This window comes from Lasioglossum baleicum, chromosome 4, assembly GCF_051020765.1.
Source record: "Lasioglossum baleicum chromosome 4, iyLasBale1, whole genome shotgun sequence".
NCBI classification, from domain to species: Eukaryota; Metazoa; Arthropoda; class Insecta; order Hymenoptera; family Halictidae; genus Lasioglossum; species Lasioglossum baleicum.
Genome location: NC_134932.1, coordinates 9,297,040 through 9,318,831, shown reverse-complemented (window position 1 = coordinate 9,318,831; position 21,792 = coordinate 9,297,040). Strand labels below are relative to the sequence as shown.

General features: G+C 45.7%; 1 protein-coding gene across 4 annotated transcripts in view; it reads left to right on the top strand.

The window, feature by feature from the left end:
- The window catches only part of LOC143207993 (uncharacterized), a 64,198-nt gene that overhangs the window by 10,443 nt on the left and 31,963 nt on the right, over positions 1-21,792 (top strand). The window contains exon 3 of one of the 4 annotated variants that reach the window (XM_076421978.1): positions 6,501-10,828. The exons of 2 other annotated variants lie outside the window; for them this stretch is intronic. The gene's annotated coding sequence lies outside the window, so the exon portion shown is untranslated. Of the gene's footprint in view, positions 1-107; positions 5,408-6,500; positions 10,829-21,792 lie in introns of those variants that run through there. One more of the 4 variants, XM_076421977.1, reaches the window with a different exon arrangement.

Genomic DNA, 21,792 nt, shown 5'->3' with positions numbered 1-21,792 from the left:
GCTCGTCTTATCCATGTTCCTTAGCGACTGGTAGACTCCGGAGATTTCCACTAGTCGATCTGTAAAAATTTCAGATTTAAACGATTTCAACTACATGTCCTTTACAGAACATGCAAAGTGGGTTGTTCGAAGGAAATGATTCAAGAATATTTGGACAGCTGGTCAGCTCGAGACGGGAGTTAAGAAATAGAAGAAACGTAAAAACAGGCTCGTTAAATTTGAACACGTTGCTCGATCGTAGATTCTCCGATACGTTGGAAATGCCTAATAGCTCCGTTGGTCGGTGGTCAGCGGATCAAGACAGAGTTCGTTTAGGCTCCGCTCGTTTAGCCGAAATGACTCGATAGGAACGGTCGGTGCACTGGCCTAGTCGTTGAGATTTACGGCCGTGGACTCGCTTGAAATACTTGGGAGAATATCCAGAATGGCCGACAGCTACGCAAAGGAATTTCGCAATTTGTAGAGCCGGCAACGTGGCAGCTAACAAGAGCGGAGTTACCACGCTCGCAGCACCGAGCCGACTGGGATACCAATTCGCTTCTTCTCTTCGGACAGAGTAAAACAAAACGCCATGATCGTTTTACGATCGATACTCGAAGAATTTCTATTGCCTCGCGTCTTACTTTCTCGCTTCACCGTTTGTCGATCGTCTTGCGATAAGTAAAACCGCTGCCGATCAATACTCAACGAAATTTATCCCTCTCTCTCTCTCTCTAACGCTTCATTCATCTCCGATGTTCTCTCATTTCTTTGTAAAAAGAATTGTTCGTCGTTTATTTTCGACCCGTAGTCACGCTCTCACAATTTACTCGGAGATAGTGTAATTAATTTTGTAATCGTGGTAGATAGCATAATGTTCGGAGATTCTGAGACTTACTACAGCGAGATATACGAGACAACCATTAAGCGTGAATTGTTCCGGTTTTCAAGTCGGAGGAAAGTTCGTCGACTTCTCCACCGAATTTTGGTAGCGTGTTTCCGTTTCGTAATCCCGCCACGTGACTGGACAGCATAGTTCGTCGTGTTCTTTTCTCTAGACACGCACTCGCGCATGCACGCACGCAAGCAAGCACTCACGCGCGTTCAAGTAGATACATACGTGGGCTGGCCAAACGCGTACACGCGCTCCTAGTCTGCGCTTCCTACCCATGCGTTCGAATCTCCCACGATACGTCTCTGATTATACGAAACGACGTGGACAGATACGACTGTGGATCTTCAGTCGCAAATTCCCGTGTTCACAGATCAATCGGTCGATATCGGAACGAGTTGTCCATCGTGAGAACAATATGTATACTACATAATTTTACGGATTCCCATGTGCTGTAGTCCAAGAGCAGAAGCATCTCTTCCGCTAATTACGTTCGTTTATAAGTTGCCCATTGTCCACGATCCTCGCAACACGTGGATAAACAAGTGGTACACCCAGTATGCGACGATAGGCCCGAGTAGATGTTTTCGCTAGGCCCCCAACTCGGTGGCTTGAAAGCAGAATCATGTAATTCCAGCACGCGTCGTTTCTTCGGATCCGATCTGCGAGCGTCGGCCGTAGAGCCGCTAATTATTTCTCTAGCCACCGCGTAACTTGTTCTTTCTCTTCTTTTTTTTTCATTGCGCGCGCGATTATTAAAAATATCGCAATTGTTCGGCTCTAGCTGAACATTAGCAATGCCTCATGCTCGTCGAGCCGCGAGAAAGCGTCAGCCTCGTACATAAACAATCCATAAGATTATCATCAATTCTCGGAATCCGCATGAATTGCAACACGGTTGGAGCGTGTCGGATCCAGTCCGTTCACGGCATTATTTCTTTAATCAATCGGCATAAATATTCGAGTAATTCGTCCTTCGGCGATGAACGCACGAGAAAGACCAATTAACGTCGTCGCGAACGGTCTTGATTCGGTATTTCGATCGTACTGTAAAATACGCGATCTCGTTGGTCGCGGTGAACGTCGCAAAAAGATGCGGCAGAAAAGCGTTCCTCTCGTTGGCAATTATATCGGACGGTCCGACCGGACTATAAATAGTTCCCAATAGCGCGGTGACTTTGAGAAAATCGAGACGAGTGGCCGCTCGTGATGTTACGGATGCGGTCGGCCGGATGTTATCGTTGCTGTCGGACATGTTATCTAACTGCAATCAGCGGCTGACCGATCCGTAAGAAACGAGAGAGCGCGAGAGGGAAAGAGATGTTCGATTTGTGAGGCGCACGACCCATTGCGTTACTAGAACCTTTTGCAAGCCCTAGCTACTTGCAGACGCAGACAAGGAAGCCACCCTTGCCGAAGATACGCACGCATTGTGGGTTAACACAATGAGCAACCGATGTGGACAATTTTTATTTTGCTTTAAGATCTTCAGTCGTTTATTCATCAATTCACGAGATCGACAAGAAGAAGCTGCGTATAAAATGTCACTGAAAATCCAAGAAGAGAAGCTCCGTGGCCCTTTATCCGAAGGGAGCCAGGGCAGCGCCCCACGGGGCCATATCGGCCTGTCTCGGACGTCTAGGTAAGCCTCGCTGCCACCGTTGCTGTGACGTGGCTTCTCGAGTCACGAGTCTCGCAAGCCTGCTCGGGACCTTCACCGTGAAGATCTTGAACCGTGGTTGACGCACCGACCGGTACCAAGATGGCGGCCTCGGAGAAGCGACCAAACGAACGAGCAAGCGAGCAAGCAAGCGAACCCGACGATTGTGTAATGGCGGCTGCGCGAAGCCGGCTCTTGCTCACGAGTCCATAGAGGAAAGGTGAACGTCCTGCGATGCCACGTTCCCTCGTCCCCCTCGCTCCTCTTCTTCTTGCATCTATGGTGTCTCTTTCTCTTCCCTCCACACCCCTCCTCTTGCCACTCTCTTTCTCTCGCCAGAGTCTCTCCGACTCGGTCGCGCCACCGAATTCCTTCTCCTTCTCCGATTCCTCGGTTTCTTTCTGTTCTCGCGCCGTTTCTGGCCGAGTCAACCGAGTAGGTACACCACGCTGCCTAGCACCGAGCTAGCGAAGGCTACGAGTTCCGTTGTCCCGAGACGAACAAGCCCGGCGGCGCGGCGGCGTTCCCGGTTCCTGCAGCCACTACGTGGAAGCCTCGTTTCGGACGAGTGTCATCGCCCTCTCCTGGCTAAACAACGATCGACCGCCCTGCCGTTTCCTCGTTCCTAATTCTCGTTTGCTCGACGCCGCGCGCGTTCTCTTCCTGTGTCGGCTTGTCTTAGCTCGCCTCGCTTCGACAACCTCTCTCAACATTTAAAGTGCCACAATGTCCAGAAACGAGAAATCCAATTATTTGTGAAGATTCGTAACGAGTTTAACGATAAGATCGTTGTTGTATCGTAGGAATAAATTATTTGCCAGCGATCTGCCATTTGCCTGACCGATCGAGCCTGATCATAATGGGCGCGTCGACGCGAACTCGTTCTCCTTTCCATCTTGGGATCCATTCGATCGTCTAATTCAAAATTTATATTCACCGTGGCGAGACGGCGATTAAGAACCATCGTTACCCGCCCATTCGATCGCCGGACGGGTGGGTTCTCCAACGTTTTCGACAGCGCCTAACATTATTCTTATCGGTCGTAAATCGGTGCGAAATAAATCAGGATTACATAAGCAGCTCTGCCCGGAGCCTTGATATTCGATTAATCTTCCTTGACGGAAATGTAGAGACCTTAGATATGTACAAGGCGAATTATAAATATTCAGTTTTCGGTGACGCGTTAATATGTATGAGACACGACAAGTGTTAGAGGCGATTAGATTTAAATTGGAGTTGATTACATTGTCTTAATTGGTGTCTGGCGATTCATGGAAATCGTAACTTCGAAGTTGCGGAAATTGAACAATTTAGCAAGATGGATCGCTGGCAGTGAACGATTAAAAACATTTCTACCATTACAAGTGGTACTGATCGACTAAAATTTGTATTATAAATGAGGTCTAAGATTGTTGTAGTCACTACTGTGTTCGTAGGGGAAATGGGATCGATCGGGAAGCCAGAAAATGAAAATGATCGCGCGCGCGCGCGCGGAATTGTGTAATTCGAATCGCGGTGAACGAGTCGAAAGGCATTCGGGTCGATGTGGTCTCGGTGGAGAACAACGTATACCAAGATGGCGGCTGGCCTGCCTCGTGGCATGGAATCTGATATTACCTCACCGTAGCCCTGGCAGTGACAGTGGCCCTCTCTCCGTTGTCCCCTCTCGTTTCTGAAGCCTCCAAGTTCGACTCGACTCGAGTCGAGTCGACTGACTTCGTCTTTCCTCCGGAGTCCTCCTTTCCCTTCTCTCGAACCACCTCGACCGTCACGTTACCACTAGGAAACTCCACGACCGCTAATTATACGCGGTCTCTCATTAGTTTTTCCATTCCCAACGATGCATTAACTCTTCCCGTCGAACAGCCGTTCTTCGTTTGCCCCCTGCCGCGCCTCCTTCATAATCTAATATTCTAGATTCTTCAATCGCCAGTCTTCTCACAGTCAAGTTCTCGGTCAAATTTTCCATCGAGTCTTCAATCCTCGTATCATTGAAACTCACCAATGTATTCGTCATAGGAAGACTCTTTCCAGATAGCAAAACGACGTCTTAAAGACGTCTCAAACGTCTTCCGAACGTTTCCTGAACGTCTTGTGTTACAAAACCGTACGTCTTTAAGAAATTGAAAAGACTGCAACGTGACCTCTGAGTCTTGTTCAATGGTTCGTCGAAATTGTTCAGTTTCGAGCAGTACTCTTCTTCTGCCAGGTGTTCGAACACCTCTGGTTGGCATAGTGCGCGCATTTCTATCGAGACTATGAATGCCAGAGACTCTACGCGTACCTATCGTGGTCAGTTGTTTTCGGATGTCGAAGAGATTGTGACACGAAAAGAATGCGAACGTGCGACGCTCGAATGGATGAGTCACAAGTGTGTCGCGCGTGAACCGCACTCCCGATGAAATAATCGCTTCATCCATATTAAACAGTCATTTTTATTGCGAAAATTGTGTCGTGTTGCCATCGTTGACCGCCGGGAGACGCCGCGCCATATCGGTTATACGCCGAAGAATAATATTATACAACTGGTGCAACGTTTTCTGTTATCGGCTCTAGTCGGTTTCTATCCAACGGTTGGATAAGGTCAGTGGAAACCGATACGACTGAAATGAAAAGTAAAAAGCACGATCGCAACTAATTAGGAAGTAGATCGCGACTTTTCTAGTCAGCCATGCCGTTCGGAAGAGTATGCACGGCTCGATCGCAGAAGCCTGGCCAACGAGAACCGTGGAAGTCGATCGTGTATTCACGCTTCCTTCCCGATGACGAAACGACAGACTGATTTCCGGTCAAGTTTCGCTTCCGGTCGGAGACCGAATTAGTATGAGCATCGTGCCGCGACATCCGTAATTGTCGGAAGGCGATGATGATTTAAAGTGTTATAGGAGCAACGTACTCGTCCCGTCGCGCCGCGAAAACCGATCCTCGATTAAAGCAGCAGATCGTGGAATGTAATGTTTAATCTTTTCGAAGTTTGATTTAGTACCGGCCTAAATTATTCACGTCGCGACGTTCTTCCCCGTGGAGCAGCAACCACCGGTCTTCCATGATCGAGCACCGCAAAACGAATCTCGTAGTTCGTCTCGGTTCCAGTTCAACGAACCGGAAACACTACGCTTCTATCGTCTCCGGCGGCAAGAACGCGAGCTATTCACCTTTCGTCGAAAATAGCTGGAACGCTTGGCGAACAAACTTTTCTATTCGCGGTGAATTGATATTAAACGACCTTGTTACAATGAACGAACAACCTGAAATAACGCGAGCATAGGAAATTGAGCTCACTTCGAGGCAAATCGCAGGAAAAAAGCTAGAAGTCTGTACGGGGTAGGCGTGGACCGCCTGAGGAGGCGTGGCCACGCTGCTCTTACATTCGACGAGGTCAAGGCAGTTCACCACGGGGCGATTTATGCTCGTGTCTAGCTTCGACTATAAATCTTAAACACTTGGAACCACTACTAACAATAGAAGTATACAATCTTATTGTGCATGCGAGTTTATTTGTCCCGAATGGGCGTGACTTTAATGCTCTCGCATCCGATCGAGTCATTGGTGTGCGGCAATTTGCGTTCAGAATACCTTCCGTATTCGAAAATAAATAAAATGGGCGTGGCTTCGTTGCTCCAGACTAGAACGGAACCAAGATAGTGCCCTAGAGAGCGAGCCACGGCCACGGTCGGGTCGAAGCTAACCGGGGAAGAGGCCTGGGATTCAGCAAGGACTGTCGAGGGTAAGGAAACGGGATCGGAAGGTCGGTCGCAGCTGAGTTGCAGTTGGAGTTGCAGTTGCTCTGTTCTGGGTGTATACCTTGGCTCGTTAAGAGCTCTATAGCCGCAGCTACAGCGGGCTGTATCTTCGCTGGCTGCTGGTCGTCCGGTACTCTTTCTGCCCGGTTCTGCCCTCTCGCCTCACCTTTTCTCTCTTCGAGTTCCCCACTCTGTTCCTTTTTGATCGGACCTTGCTCCTCCACAGATCCTTGGTGAACCACTGAGCAGAGCAGAGGAGAGGAGAGGAGAGGCAAGGGGAGAGGCGAGAGGAGAGAAGAGGAGAGCAGAGCAGAACAGAGGAGAGGAAACGAGGAGAGACGAGAGAGGAGAGGAGCAGAGAGCGGTTCGTTCCTCTTGGTCCGCTCCGGCTCACGGTGTCCGTCCGGTAGGTGGGTGTGTAGGACATAGCGGACTTGTGCAGTCAAGGACACGTTCCGCTTGCTCAGAGAATTGCGCTCGCGAGCGCGCAAACCGAGTTCGCCGGTCTAGCGATGGGACTGACTCGTGCGCGACCGACGCGTATCCTCGACAAAAATCAAAGACATTGAATAGATCGCGTTTATTACAAAAATGAGTGGACAAAACTAAAAAACGATGGAAATATGCAAGAAATTTGAGAATGATCTTGTACTATTTCCGACGTATATTTAAATAATTAAGAAAGTGTGAAAAATGTGAAAGATTCGATTGTAGACTTAGAAAATATGTTCAAACACTGCGTGTGTATTAGCAGGGAATCTTCGGATGCGGTTTTAATTCTTTTTGATGGTGGCAAGGGATCGGACGTTTTCAGACACACGAAATCCCTAAAAGATATAAAAGTGTTTCTGATCGACTGTTTCCGGTAATTCAATAATTGGACGACCACACTAGCCGAGTCACGGTTTACGATCGCGATCGTAATTAGGATCCTCTGCCTCCGACGGCGGAGCGTCCAAGATCGATCGATCGATCGGCCGCAGGGAGCCGATCGACGAGACGAGACGCGACGGGACGGGGCAGATGCAGTTCTAATTTCAGGCTGGCAAGGTGTGGCTGTCGCGCAATTATCTCTCTCCCGACTAGGGAGACCAGCCAGTAGGTCCTTCCTCGTCTTTGGTTTTCTCGTTTCAGCGTTCCCTCGCGTGGAATCGACCTGATCGACCACGTCAGGAACAACATATTTTGCTGTATATTTATTTTAGTATGTAAGTGTACAAGTGTACATTATAATTCTTGTCCCCTGTGAAAACTGTACATTGGAAAATAAAATACGGTCGACTAATTTCTTTCAACACCGATCTCGGAGGGAATAAATTCTCTTTCTTGATTGACTGTTACGTTCTATGTATAGCGGACCCTACACGGTCAATCAGGAATGACAGTCTGATTGAACAGTCAGATTGTCAATCCTTACTTCAATCACGAAGGAATATTTCCAAATATCTGGAAATCCGTCAGTCCATTTCATCAGTCCGTCAGTATTAATCTTTCACGATCAATCCGAATGTCAATCTTCGACGTGACTGTCATTCCGATTGACCATGTAGGGTCCGCTTATAATGCAATCCGATAAAGGGAACTCTGGGAACGCGTCAGTATTTTATGATCAGCTCGAAGAGACTGAGACCGGCCCTACGGTACGTTTCAGTACCGCTCGTACCGCAAAGTCGCCGCCGAGGATGGCAGTCGCACTCAAGGACACGTTTATCCTTTATCCTGTTAGCGAACAGGAATGCCCGGTTCCCGAGCTCTCTCGCGTCGCTCGAACTTTCCGATCCATTAAATCCTCTCCGTGAATTTCGGATTTTCTACATTCCCGACGGAAACAACTCGCTGCGACTACCCGCAGAAAAAGCTTCATTTCGAGCAATCGTTTCGTCGAGGAAACGGACGAGGTGCTCCGAGATGACATAAAGAGAAAGAGTGAGAAAGCTGCGCGAGAGGGGAGAGAGGGGAACAAGGAACGAACGAAAGGAAGAAGAGAAGAACAGAGGGGGCAGAGGAAGCGAAGTGAATTAGCGAAGGTATACGACCGAAAAGGAGGCCACGATCGTCCGAGTAAACAAGTGTCTTGTCCGCGGCTCCAAGACCAGTTCCACCTTCTTCGTCTTGTTCCGACGACGACGTTCCGTCGCCATGGCCTTTAACGTGCATAGGTGCCACGGCACCGCTTCGAAATTAAGTGACGTCACTGGGCTACGCACACCTCTCGCTCCATAGTTATTCGGAACCTTGGGGAAATACGCTTCCTATCCCGCGCGCGTGTTCCTAACTGTAGAAAGATGTAGAATCACACAAATTTTTGCGTTTATTTCAAAAATGACGAAGATCTATTTTCGATGTGGATCGAACCGCGGGAGCTTGTGATCCCGTGCTCCTTGAATCATTAGCGTCCCACGTGATCTCTTTTGCTTTTCCACTCGTTCGTCGAGCTTTTCCTCCGTCCTTGTCGCTCTCTCGCTCGTCTCGCTCTCTGTCCGTTCAGCTATCAAGATCAAGGCCTCGCGCCTCGTATCTGCACGATCAACGGACAAGAAAACAATCTGGGTTACGTGCGCGACGCGTGAATGCTGTTGCGGTTGCGTTACACCTATTTCATATTTGGGATGAATCGAGAATAAAGCGAAGCTAAATAAACTCGCAGATATTTCCAATGCATTTTCTTCGGAATGCAAGGTTTGCATTTTAAGAAATTGCGAACGATTATCCCGAAGCTGGACAGGTTATGAAAATGTAAATCTCGCTTTAATTTCATCGGATCTAGTCGATCGTTTCGTTTCTTTTGAACGAAGGTGGGGATCGGCTATATATAATGTAACAGCAGTCCGGTTAAATCGACCGACTCGATCCGATCCGATCCGATTCGAGGTGAGGCGAGGCGAGGTGTACATGTGAGTCAGTAAGACGTTCGCTCGGCTTGCCACGCCACACCCCGAAATGCATTTTGCATTCCGCGCGCCTCGGCAGCGGTGCAGCAGAGGTGGTTCAGCGGTGGTGCAGCGGTGGAGCAGTGGTGCAACAGCGAGCACACGCATTCCACGAGGACCTGTGCTCCGCTGGCTTTCGCTGCAAGGTGAAACACTTCCGTCCGATAGGGGGGCTAACGTTGCTCTTGACATCGCGGATACCGTAGCCGAGCCATGGGGAAACTGGTCTCGGACGCCTTCGAGACCTCGTCTTGTTCGTTGTTTCGCAACTGCACTCATTCAAGCTATCCTTTCCTCCTCCTCTTCTTCTTCTTTTTGTTCAATCCTTGGTCATCTGTGCCCGCATTCATTTACTCATTAATTCTTATTGCTTTTCGGATTGCAAATTGTCACCAACCCGAACACGCTGAGAAGAGTTGACTGAGGGAGCTAAAGGCTCACGAATTATTTTATATACATTGAAATAAGGGAAACATTTGCGTTATTATGTTCTATGGTTGCAGTGATTAGAATTTATTTGACGTTCATCATTTTCTTAGAAAGAGAAGAAAATTTATGTTACAGATTGAAACAAGGGAAACATTTTTAACTCGTTGCGTTATTATATGTACGTTCTACGGTTGCAGTGATTAGAATTTCTTTGACGTTCATCATTTTCTTAGAAAGGGAAGAAAATTTATGTTTGTTGCATACCTATACAGGGTAGTCCCGCGGACATGTAAGTCTGAAAGCTTAATCGCTGATATTAAATTGATAAGTCTGACCCCGATGTGATAGTGCAACGGGTTAAAATGCAATTGATCTTCGTTAAGATACAGTTCGTTTCGCGTTTCGAAATTTCGCGGACGCCGCGCGGTGAATGCATAAGCGTTGCAAAGTTCACGGATAACGAAGTCTCGAGCGCGGCGTGTATGTCAGTGCGTGCAACCGTGGTGTCACACACGGAGAAAACGGTCAAGGCCACCGTACGTGTGGATGCACCGCGCGCAGAGCACTCTAGAAAGCAGCGAGCTGCAGTCGCCGGTGCATTTTCCGATCTCCACGGCTAGACTCGGCCTTCGCCACTCGGCTATAACCAGGAGAAGGTCAGGACACCTGGATCAACGCTTTCCCCCCGTCGGAATAATCGAGCAGTCGATTCTCTTTTGTAAATATTATCCTCGGCGCTGCGCGACATGGTTTGGTTTGTCGAGCTTCGTGCCCGCGATTCAAATATGCACTGCTGTAAAAAATACCGCGATTCCCGCGATTGTTGTGAGAACCTCGGGGGTATCGAGACTCAGGAAACGAAATGGCACTACGTTTTTTTACGTGTGCCGAACATAGATTTCTTGGATAACTTTTCCAAGTATAAACGACGATCCTGGGTAAACAACGGTGCTGAGCGGGAAATTGTTGTATAAAACCTCAATTTAAACACCCTCATACCTTAATTTCTTTGTAGCGCGATCGACCGCCCAAGGGGGAACCCCCTAGTAGTGGGGATAAAAAAGTCACATCATCCGCATACCCGAAAATCACATCAATCGCGGGGACACTGTATCTCGAAATCAGGGCTACGAAACGCGTACATCATTTGTCAATAAAAGGTGTTGAACATCGCAGGACATACAGTGTGCGAATTAATGTGAACGCACCAATATTTTGTATTTGATTTGGTGTTTAATCACCAATAAATGATAGTTTTCAGTATTTCGCTTGTGTTTACATTGATTCGCACACTACTGTATGCGAATCGATGTTGTCGGTGTGGAACAGTCGGGGAATCTGTTCCCTAGGGTTCTAAACAAGGTTCGGTGATTCAGGGCATTCGATTCGAGTGTAAAATCGAATCGGAGAGCGGCTTGAGCGGGTTCCCTCGCTCGGCGTCTGGTAATGGCGGAACGACCGGTCGGGGGTGGCCTTAAACGCTTGTAAAAAGCCTCGCTCCTCTCCGAATGGCCAGGTCACGTGGAATTACGGTAAATCGGCATGCACTTGTCGCGACAAATTCGACTCGCGGGCCCATTATTCCCGACGGGCCTAGGTTTTGCGTCGATCGAAGATCGCCGCGGCGCGCTGCAACTCGACGCAACTCGACTCGACGCGATTGAGCGTGAAGCGATTTCGCGCGATCCAACCATTATCGTAGTTTACGATCGTTCGCCACGCAGCTCGTTTTTTCCATAATCCGTTTAACGCTGCCACCACACACCGGAATATCGAAGCCTACCAAACCAGCTGCGTCGATCGAATTGTTTTTGCGCCTTCGTGTGGATTCGTGACGCTTATCCAACGAAAGAAACAAAGAACGTGCTCCCCAAACGCGTATCGCGTCGTTGCGCTCAATAATAACATTTACTCGCTCTGCTCGATTATACAACACTCCTTGGCAGACAAACGAAAAACGATTTTACCAGCATTAAATTAATTATTTTAATGTTCAATCCATTTCGGGTACATTTTCCCGTTATCCGATCGAGCTCAAATTTCGCACAGATTTTTCTTTAATTATTTAAAACAACTCTGCAGGGTTGCGTAAAAGAAATTTTGACAAGTGTAAATAAGAGCCACTCTAGTGCACATATTGCCGTAAACGCACTTTTGACATTTGAATGGAGCTTTAATGTTCTAAAACGAGCGCGAGGGGACGTGGTCAAGTTTTTCCGATTTCTTTCGGATCCGAGAGTGGATCGCTGGCCTTTCGGAGGCGTTTTCGCGGCAGATGCGTGGACAGGAAAATCTGGGTCGCCATAATAACGCCGGTTCACGCCAGCCCGAGACAAGGATCGAGCTGAAAGGGGTTTCGTTCAAGATATTTCCAGCGGCGAAAAAGGGGGATCGTGAATATTGAATGGGATTCGTTTTCTATGAGCCGTTCGACCGTGTTCTGAATGGGCGCGGCGTGTACGAGAACCAGATCGGTTTCGTGAGAAAGAAAAATCGTCGGTGGCTCGGCACCGGAGATCCAAGCCTTTTGTCGTCGCCACTCTCCGACCACCACCTCCGTTTCCATCCGTCCGTAATCGAACAGTCATGCGAGTTACCACTCGAGTGCTAAGGGCAAACACAGCGAATCGAACAGTTAGTTTATCATTAGACAGCGGATTTTATGCGTTCACGACAAAAATGAGCAGGTGTAATTTAAAACAGCAAAAACATTGGAAGAATTAAAAAATACTGTTATACAGTAAAACCTGTTTTTATGCGATTTTTTTTGCGGTTTGTTTTGTGCGATTTTTTTATGCAGTATATGAATATCGAGATTCTGTTCGCCATATGTAAGTTCGCCGCGAGGTTAGGTCAATCTCAACGGTGTTGACATAACTTTCTTTCTATCAGTGTGTATGTACATATTGCATCAGGCATTTTCATACCTATTGCATCAGCCAATTTCATTAGGCATGCTCAATGTTATTGTACAGGGGCTCCTGCTGAAATGAGATCAGCAGGATATCTCGGAATACGTTGTCGTTATCAAAAAAGTGTTTGGTATGACGGGCTACATTACGTAGTATTAATTGTTTTCTTGTGGGTGGAGTGGCTGAGGATATTTCAAGGTAACCTTGATTTTTTTACATGGAATGTCCTATTTTTTTATACCATAGATCGATAGAGTATCAAATTCTGAGTATAAAAGTGTTCACCTTCATATGTCCCAAACCTAATAGTTAGTACGAGATATTATCCAAAGAAGAAAGAAAATTGTTTCGATCATATCTTGTCAACTATTAGGTTTGGGACATATGAAGTTCAACACTTTTATACTCAGAATTTGATATCCTGTTACGTATTGAATTATGTACATTTTGAAAATTTCTCCATGTTTAAAATGCGAAATTAAAATTTTTTGAAATGTTTCCATGTGTAATTTAATTATTTATTTTGTTTAGAAAGCACTTTCCCGCTATTTCGTAAAGCTTCGACATATTTTCTAAGTGAGACTTTCCGTATGCGGTCCCTCTCCATCGCATAAAAACAGGTTTGACTGTATTATTTTCGATCTATTAAACTTTATTAAAAAAGAAAATAAATTTCCACGTTTCTCCAGTTCGTTGCAAGTCAGGTAGAATATTTTTTATCTTACGACGAATATTCTTGTCGATATGGACGAACAGGAAAGAACACAGTTACGGTCAAATCGTTTGCATTCAGAATCACCACTGGTTTTCGCAATCTCCCGAGCGACATATGGACGTCGTGGCAATAAAACGTTTCGTCCTCCGAGACGAAAGACTAATAGACCGATTTCTTAACTTCCGCTTGGTTTCGAACGCGTGTGTATCGAAAGGACCGCGTCTGCATGGGCCGGAGGAACAGGAAATCCGATGCCGCGGTATCCGGAGAGTATTACGCCACATTTTTTATTTTACTGTTGTCAACTCATTTTTTTCATGATTCATCAAGGTCAACTTTCCAATTTTTTGAAATACGATATATTCGTTTGCAAGGAATAATTGCAACGCAGAAAAATAAGTTCGAAAGGTAGCCGAGCAATTCTCGACGACGAAAAACTAACGGCATATTTAGTCCAATGACTGTTAGGACTGTTGTGACACCGAGCTGTCTTTAAAGACGCTACCATTGTTTGCTACAATAATTTATTCCGAAGAAAATAGAGCAGTTTGAAGGGAAGGTCAAGCGGCCCTTCGACGCTCGAAGGGTAACACTTAGCCTTTCCGACTCAATTATACGCATTTGATTGCGGTGCATTGTGCCGGACACGCCTGTAAATCCTGCGGGAACTGTAAACCGACCAGTCGTAAAACTTTCTTTTTCATTTTCCGATGACCAGGGAAATTATGGCGTGAGAATCCTTCCAGAACCCTGACGAGTTGCAGCGGGCCCTTTCTTTTGGGTTACCTAGGTTTACGGCGCGATCCACTTCCGATGCAGGGCCACGGAACGGTCCTAAAAGGAACGTGCCTGACGGGTCCCGATAAAATACGATCGTGCAATTCGGTCTGCACGATCGCCACTGGCCCGCGGGCCCTACGGTCCTCCCGGGGCCCTGCGAAAGATCTCTGCGAGTGCGCAACCGGTTCGTGGAAACTGTTTGTCACGTTGCCATGGCGCGGCGAAACTGTAACGCTCGGTCGATCGTTTTACGAGCGAGTCCCGGTATTCCCGCGGCCCAATTATTCCTAGTGACATCGGTTCGTTACCTGACTATCGATTTTATGCATTTATGGCCCCTGCGCGTAATTGCGTGCCGAAATATTTTACCAACGAACTGTTAAACCCTCCGAAACCTGCACGAAACTACTCGAACCGATGATCGTTTCATGCAAATTAGTCGTGTCGTTTATAGACACTCGAGATGAGGATTAAATCTTTCCTCGGAAAGACTTGAATAAACAATAAAAAATAATCTTGAACTCTGCGAATTTAAGTTTCTCGTTACCGTCTCGCGTGGATGAAGGGACTCGATCGAATTCGGCAAGCTGTCCAGCGCGAGTTAGCAGGGATTCGTCGCCGAAAACGGGTTGTTCGTGCTACCGTTGAATCGCCTAAGGTGTTGAATGAACATTCTGGGCCAGAGCGTGGTGTGGCGACGCGACGATGGTGAATTTCGCGGGCACGAGTGGGCCCAACGGCTCGCATCGAAAAGCGCGGTTCACCCGCAGGAGCACAAAAACGGATATGCGTGTATCACGACACGATACAACAGGACACCGTCCTCGAATTAACCCTGCAAACCAGCGCCGCCTGTTGGTCCTCTTCCCGTGACCCGAATGCATTGTGCATTCGTTTTGTCTCCGCTCGCATTCGTCCATTCATCTCTCGGCCGATACGCTCGGCTCTGTCGATGCACATGTTACCCTCGAAAATCAAAAGGCACGCGCACGTGCACGTGCACCTCGTGTGCCCTCTTTTCGGCGAAGTTTCACGGGAACCTTCGCGCTTCGATCGATTCTTTCGAGTCTCGATAAGAACAGACAGAACTTTGTCTCCAGCCTAATAAATCGGCCAATTACTCGGCTGGCAGTGCGAAAACGCTTTTATCTTTTCTTCGGGAAATACATTTTCCTGTGAAAGTCGTTCCGGACGGAGCTGGTTTGCGAACGATCTGAAACGGTGAACCGGCGATTAATAAAGTCGTCCCTGGAGGTAGCCAGCGCAGCGCAGCGGCGGGATTGTTTTCTCGAGAGGCGCACAAACGAACCGAGAGAGGAGGTAAAACCGCGAAAAGATGAAGGAAACGAGAAAGACGAGGAAGAGGAGGGAGAGAGAAAGGTGGATCCAAGGAACGGGAGAAGAAAAGGAGGAGGAGGAGAGAGAGAGAGAAAGAAGGAGGGGAAGGTAGGAGGGAGAAAGAAATCGCGAAAGAGGCGTCGGAGCGGCTGTCCTTGGATGCTCGCGGATCGGTGGCCACCGGCAGTCAATGACCTAACAACGCTCTTGTATCCACGTCGGCTGGCTCGCTTCGTTCGCTTCGTTCGCTTCGTTCGTTTGGTTCGCTTCGTTCGCTTCGTTCGCTCCAGCTCGCTTGGCCCTGCGCCATTGCAAGCTCACCTTCGAATGGCTACCTCTCTCTTCTTTCCTCTCTTTTCCCTCTCTCTCCATCTTTCTTTCACGGGAGAAAGGGAGAAGAGGTTTTCTCTGACGAGTCTCGAAGGGCTTCGTCTCGCCTGGACACGACTCGCGGCTCATTACAGAAGTTGATGTTTGTGCCCACGATTACGAAAATGGTCCAAGTCAAAATTTTAAAAAATAAGTGTAAATTAGTCCAATGTAATTTTCACGATATTTTTAAATACAGGTAGCCCTCCTACAACCAGTGTTGCGCAATAAATAAATTTATTTAAATAAAAATTTTAATAAGTTATTTGTTATTTGGATATCCAAAAAATAAAAAGTAAAAATAATTATTTATTATTTGAGCAAGTCTAAATAGAACTATTTAAAATAATAAAGTTAATTGTTATTTACAAATACAATTTAATTTATTATTTGTCAATACAAATAATAATTGAAACTGAAAAGGTTGCTATAGCAGACAAGAAAATATATATATACAAAATACAAGAAATAAGAGAAGACCAAAAACTATTTACATATTTGATTTCCACCTCAATCCAAATAATAAATAATCTTTTATTTGCAAATAAGAATTAATAAATAGATCACTTTTGGAATTATTTAAATTACTTTTATTTAAATCAAAAGTTTAGTTATTATTTGCAATTAAAATCACACGTTTATTTATTATTTATACAAACACGATTTTCGGAACGTAACCCCCCTTTTTGTACTGGCTCTGCGTCTCATAGAACACGGTTTCACACAACACGGCATTTTAGGAACCTATCTATCGTGTTATAGGGTTACCTGTATCTCGAAAAAAGAAATATATGGCTTGGACCAGTTTCATAATTCTGGGCACATTTCTGATCGATTCAGATTGTAGTTACTTAGTACTGAATTTACTAGCGGAAACATTCGGCGAATTATCGGATATCGCAACATGGAAATGCACAGAGGTTATGCAGGATTGAAAAAGGCAGGAGACCGTTCTTGACTTTTAGTCTGTACTGTGTACGGTCCGCTGGCGCGGCTAGCTAGTGGTGCGTCGAGAATTCTGCCCAACACCATGGAATATCTACGATTCCTCGTGTCCACGGTGCAGATCGGCCCTCGCGCATTCGATACCCTTCGCTGCCGATCAAGGAATGCGGAGATGATTTAGCTGGATTCGAGACGGAACGCTGTGCGCAGGTCGCATAATCGAATCGACTTAACGCGATTGTAATTCGCTGTTCACGTCGTCCGATTCTTCGGTTGCGCTGCGAGTGGTGTTCTGGTTTCCGGTTGCGCTCAGCAGGTCGTTCCAATCTTCTTAATGTTTTTAGCGTTTGCCCATTACGTAAACTGGCTCTCGGTTTCCCACTTATCAAGTGAAGAAGTCGGTTTCTTTCGACAAAGTGTTCGGTTTATCTCGGCGTCAATGAAACTCTCGATGATCGAAGTACTTGGTGCAAAAACCGAGTGAGAAAATTGGCAACTACTTGCTCGGTTTTACTAAAAAATCGATCTGTCCGATTTTTGAGAAATGTTCCGTTCGAGATTTGATTCGGAACGTAGTTACAGCTCGGGACTGGTTGAATATCATCGTCGTCGTCCGCAAGAGTTACGCGAGCAGGACAACAGTCGCGGCGAAACCTAGAATTACGTGTTAACCGCGGCCGAACCGAGGAAACGGGAACGGAATTGCAGCTATTACAGTGGCTAGCTCTTTTTGCGACGGTGGCGCGCCGTGACATTGACCGTATCTCGATTTTCACGACGTTTCTTACGTCCGGAATATTACCTCCGATCAAAGAAAATTCAATCGAAGTTCACCGTTGCGAACCCAACCCGTGGGACTCTCTGCTTCTTTCCTGGCACTCGAAAAACCATCTCCAATGATTCCCCAGGGAACAAGACAGTTTTAATTCCCAGGTCCTTATTGTCCTTTAGAAAGTAACAAAATATACGAAGTGTGAATCTATGATCATTTTGCTACTTGCCAACAAGAATTACGATTCCACGGAGTGTTGGAGATTATGGGGAAATGAATGTCACAGAAGTAGTGTCGACTTTTCCTGGGAACCATTTCGGGTGGTTTCTGCCGTTCTAGAAGTCGAGTGTCCTGAAGCCGATGAAATACGATCAGGATTATGACGACCAAATTAAGGGATGGGGTTAACCGAGTCTCGCTCCGTCGACAATAGAACTGGGTAATTTACAGCTGGAACATTATCGGGAGGCTTATTTGCCAAATAAGCCGAGTAAAAGTCATTCGGGACCCACTGCTGCTCCAGACAAAAGCTTCAACCCTTAGACTCGCTTTGTACACCGGCAACTGCCGATGCTCCAATAGCTCTGCAGATCGTCGATGAATAATTAGTTGCGGCTTAGCAAGAGCAGTCAGTGTCTTTCACTCGACGACAGACCGTGGGTTTATGCATTTATCAGGTGTATGTACAAATACAGTGGCCCACAAAAGTGTTCGTACGCCCTTTAAAACATATTAACTTTTTTATAATTGTACCAGACGATCTGATGTTTTGCAAGCAATTAGAAGCATTGGTTTACTGAATGATGTGCAAAAAAAATTTTCCAGAAATTATAATTTGCAAGGTTACATGCAAAAATAAAATAGGCATTTTTTAAAGCTTTTTTACCTGGGCTTAGTTATACACATACTGAAAATTTCGTACAACTCTGGATCTAGCACTTTTTTCAGAAACTGTATCCTTTAAGAAATAATTAGCCACACACGTTTCCATCTCCAGAGGTTGAGGGGTGCTTTCTACCCCTAAAAAGCGTATTTAGCCGACACAAAAAAACACGTATTTAATATTTTTCGGTGTTTAATCAGTACGTTAAATTCAAATCAGTGAGTACCAGTTGGGTAGTGTTACTTGTTAGTAATTGAATTAATTGAAAGGTTTGAATTATGTAATTCAGTTACGACGTAGTTGAATTATTATAATTGAAATACGGTGTAATTCAATTGTGTAATTGAATTACAATGTAATTGAATTAGCACAACTCTGGCTGCAACACCACTTGGTTAATTCTAACTTCAAATCTCTCGAAGAGGTCCACACAAGCATTGATGAGTATAAAGGTGAAAGAAATGTGTAGAAAGTAATGGTTATTCGAAACATAACGTGTTCCTTCTTTTTTATAAATAAAGATCAAAAGTATGCTCAAAAGGCACCGAACTTGTACACTCATGTAATATAATAAAAATGAGCAGATTACATTTCAAATATTATAGTAAACGGATTGAGAAGGAATACTTCTAAGTTATCGAAACGCTTAAAGAAAGATAGAAATTTCCGCAATCCTGTTTCTTGCAATCGACGCGGACGATTTTGGCTTTTCAGCGAAGAAAACAACCGTCGAAGAAAAATTGCGTCGCAGGCCAGAAGGTTCGTTCCAGGAATTCGTAACGGAACTTGATTTCGTCATTCAGGATTCCGCGGCCGTTCGTACGTGCCAGGTTTATTTTTAGAGACGCGGTTACGGTCATCTTCTGGCAGCGACGTCACCTGTACAGGTGATTCTTTCTCGCGCCTACCCTTTCCGGAAATCGTGATCGCCAAACAGAAGAGACGAGTCATGCCGTTGATCGTTAATCTTCGATTTTTGGGTGACTTCAATCTACACGAAAAAATGTTCAAGATTAAATAATTTATGTATTCGACGTGTATAACACTTAATGCGAAACGGGGCTGCAAGAAACGAAAAATTACAGAAAAACGAGCAAGCCGAGTTGATTAACAAGCATGCTCTCCTTAAACCTTGCTACATCGGAGACCACCCGTTCTCGTAAACGAGCAATTCGATGACGGGCTTGTAGCCGATCAACGTTGCTCATCGTACGCAAGTTCGACCGATTACCCCGTGCATGTACACGAATTTGCATAAAGATCCACAATCTACTGTGCAATAGATACTCGGGACGTAGGACTTTTCCGAAGATTCGAAGGAACGAAGGGAACTTTGAAGTTTCGAAGTATTGAAGCTTTGAAGTGTCCGAAATTTCCATGTCTTCGAATCGTATATAGTGATAAATTAATCAATCTTTTAGCTGTGGTGGCGTATTTTTGTGTGAAAAGAGTGTCTGTAACTGTAATATAACTTCGCAGCGAAATTTCGAAGTTCAAAGTTTGGAAACTCCGTTTCTTTCAATCCTCTAATAATTTACTACAGAGGTTCGAATTTTGAAGCTTCGAAACTTCGATTCTCATCACCTTCGAAGTTGCCGAAATCGAAGCTTCAAAATCTTCGAGCATCGGAGGAAAGTAACAGCACTTTTCATTTTCTATCGGTCTCGACATAGCGAGTGCACGAACGAGCCGTATTTCTGACATCGTTCCAGCAGAGGTCGGACTTCTTTTCCATAAACACACCGATAATTGTGTCAAATAATTGGTGATAAAAAAGGAACGTAAATAATTGGTGAAAATAAAGAAACGTGAAAATTGATTGTCGATCGGCGTGAGTTTGTTCCTCGGATGAAACCGATCCTCGAGAGACGGGCGAGGATAGTAGGCGTTTTTCGGAAACCGATCGCGGTCCCTTTTTCCTGGGACGGTCGAGATCGATCCATGGACAAGCTTTCCCACAAGGTGTGCCCACGATATATGGAACAGAAATATCGAATATACAGTAAGGTGCTACTGAACGGCGCAGGATACGGCAGGATATCTCGAGCCACCTGTCCCTCACTCCCACGCTCTCCTATGCGATGGACCGACCTACCAACGGATGGATGGATGGATGGATGGATGGATAGCCTCTAATGCCAGGACCCACTAGGATCTCGAGCGAGGGGACCGAAAAATAGATCTAGACCCCGATCCCCTCCTGCCCCCTCTCACCTGCGCCTTTTCTTTTCCATTACCCTAGGACAAAGAACGAAACTGCGGCCGCAGGAAGGAAGTTGCTTCTTCTCGAAAAGGAATCGATTGAATTTTGATCGGGAAACACCTTTCAGAAATTTCAACCATGCTCGGCGACCGTGTGAATCTCGGTCTTTCGAATTTTCTATTGCCGGATGCAGTAATTAAATCGTTGCAAAATATGTATGTTAAGTCCTCGACTTCCGCGATTAATTCGAAATGTTGATGAGACGGGAAATTTAAAGGGACATACGTCGCTAGGCCCGTACCAAGTGATCATCTTTTTTCTGCCCATTCAGATAATAAATTAAATTCTACAAAATTATTTCAACGATTTCTCTACGTGTTCTCCTCGAAAAAGCGATCGTAAAAGCTGCTGCCCGTTGTCCCGTTTGCCTCGGCAACACAAGGGTCAGCGGGGCATCTAACGTGTTCGACGTGCAGCGAGCTAAAATATCGGATGACTCCTTTGTAGCCGCAAATATTTGTTAGCCGATAGAACTTCGAGACCGGAAGAGAACGCCGCTCGAGAAACTCCTCGGCTGCTTCGAGATTTCATTTCTACCGGAGTCGGATACCACGGAAACCAACGTGAAACCGGAGAGACCGATGAATTATCGCGTAATCGAGGAAAGTCGCACGGCCCATCATTGTCCGGACCCTTTTGTTCTCCAACTTAATGAAATTACAGCAATGCTCGTCATCGGTTACGGGACGGGTCAAACATTTTATTCCGTCTACGACGTTTCGTGAAAAAAACCAAAAAAAAATTGTCATTTGTTTAGAAAGTTGCGCCGTCAATCGTTTTCTTCCAAGTTATTTTAAACGACATAACCAGAGTTGGGCAAAAATTTAATCAACGATTGACGACTAAATTTCTACTTCAATCGTTAATCGCAATTAACAATTAATCTCCTAGGTTAGTCGTTAATTGCGGTTAACGACTAAATTTCTACTTTAGTCGTTAATCCTTTCAATTGTAATCGTCAATCGGATAATTGATTAATGAGTAACTGCTGAAATGAAATACGGAATCAAAACTATACATGAATATTGACAAAAATGTAAACGTAGTTTAGGTGTATTGTCATTTGGCCTATAATATAAACTCTGTTTACGTGCTTTTGTTTTTTCGATGATTTCTTTTTTTAATCAACGATTGACGATGGACAATTAACTTCATCAATCGATTGAATCATGGTTTCTTTTT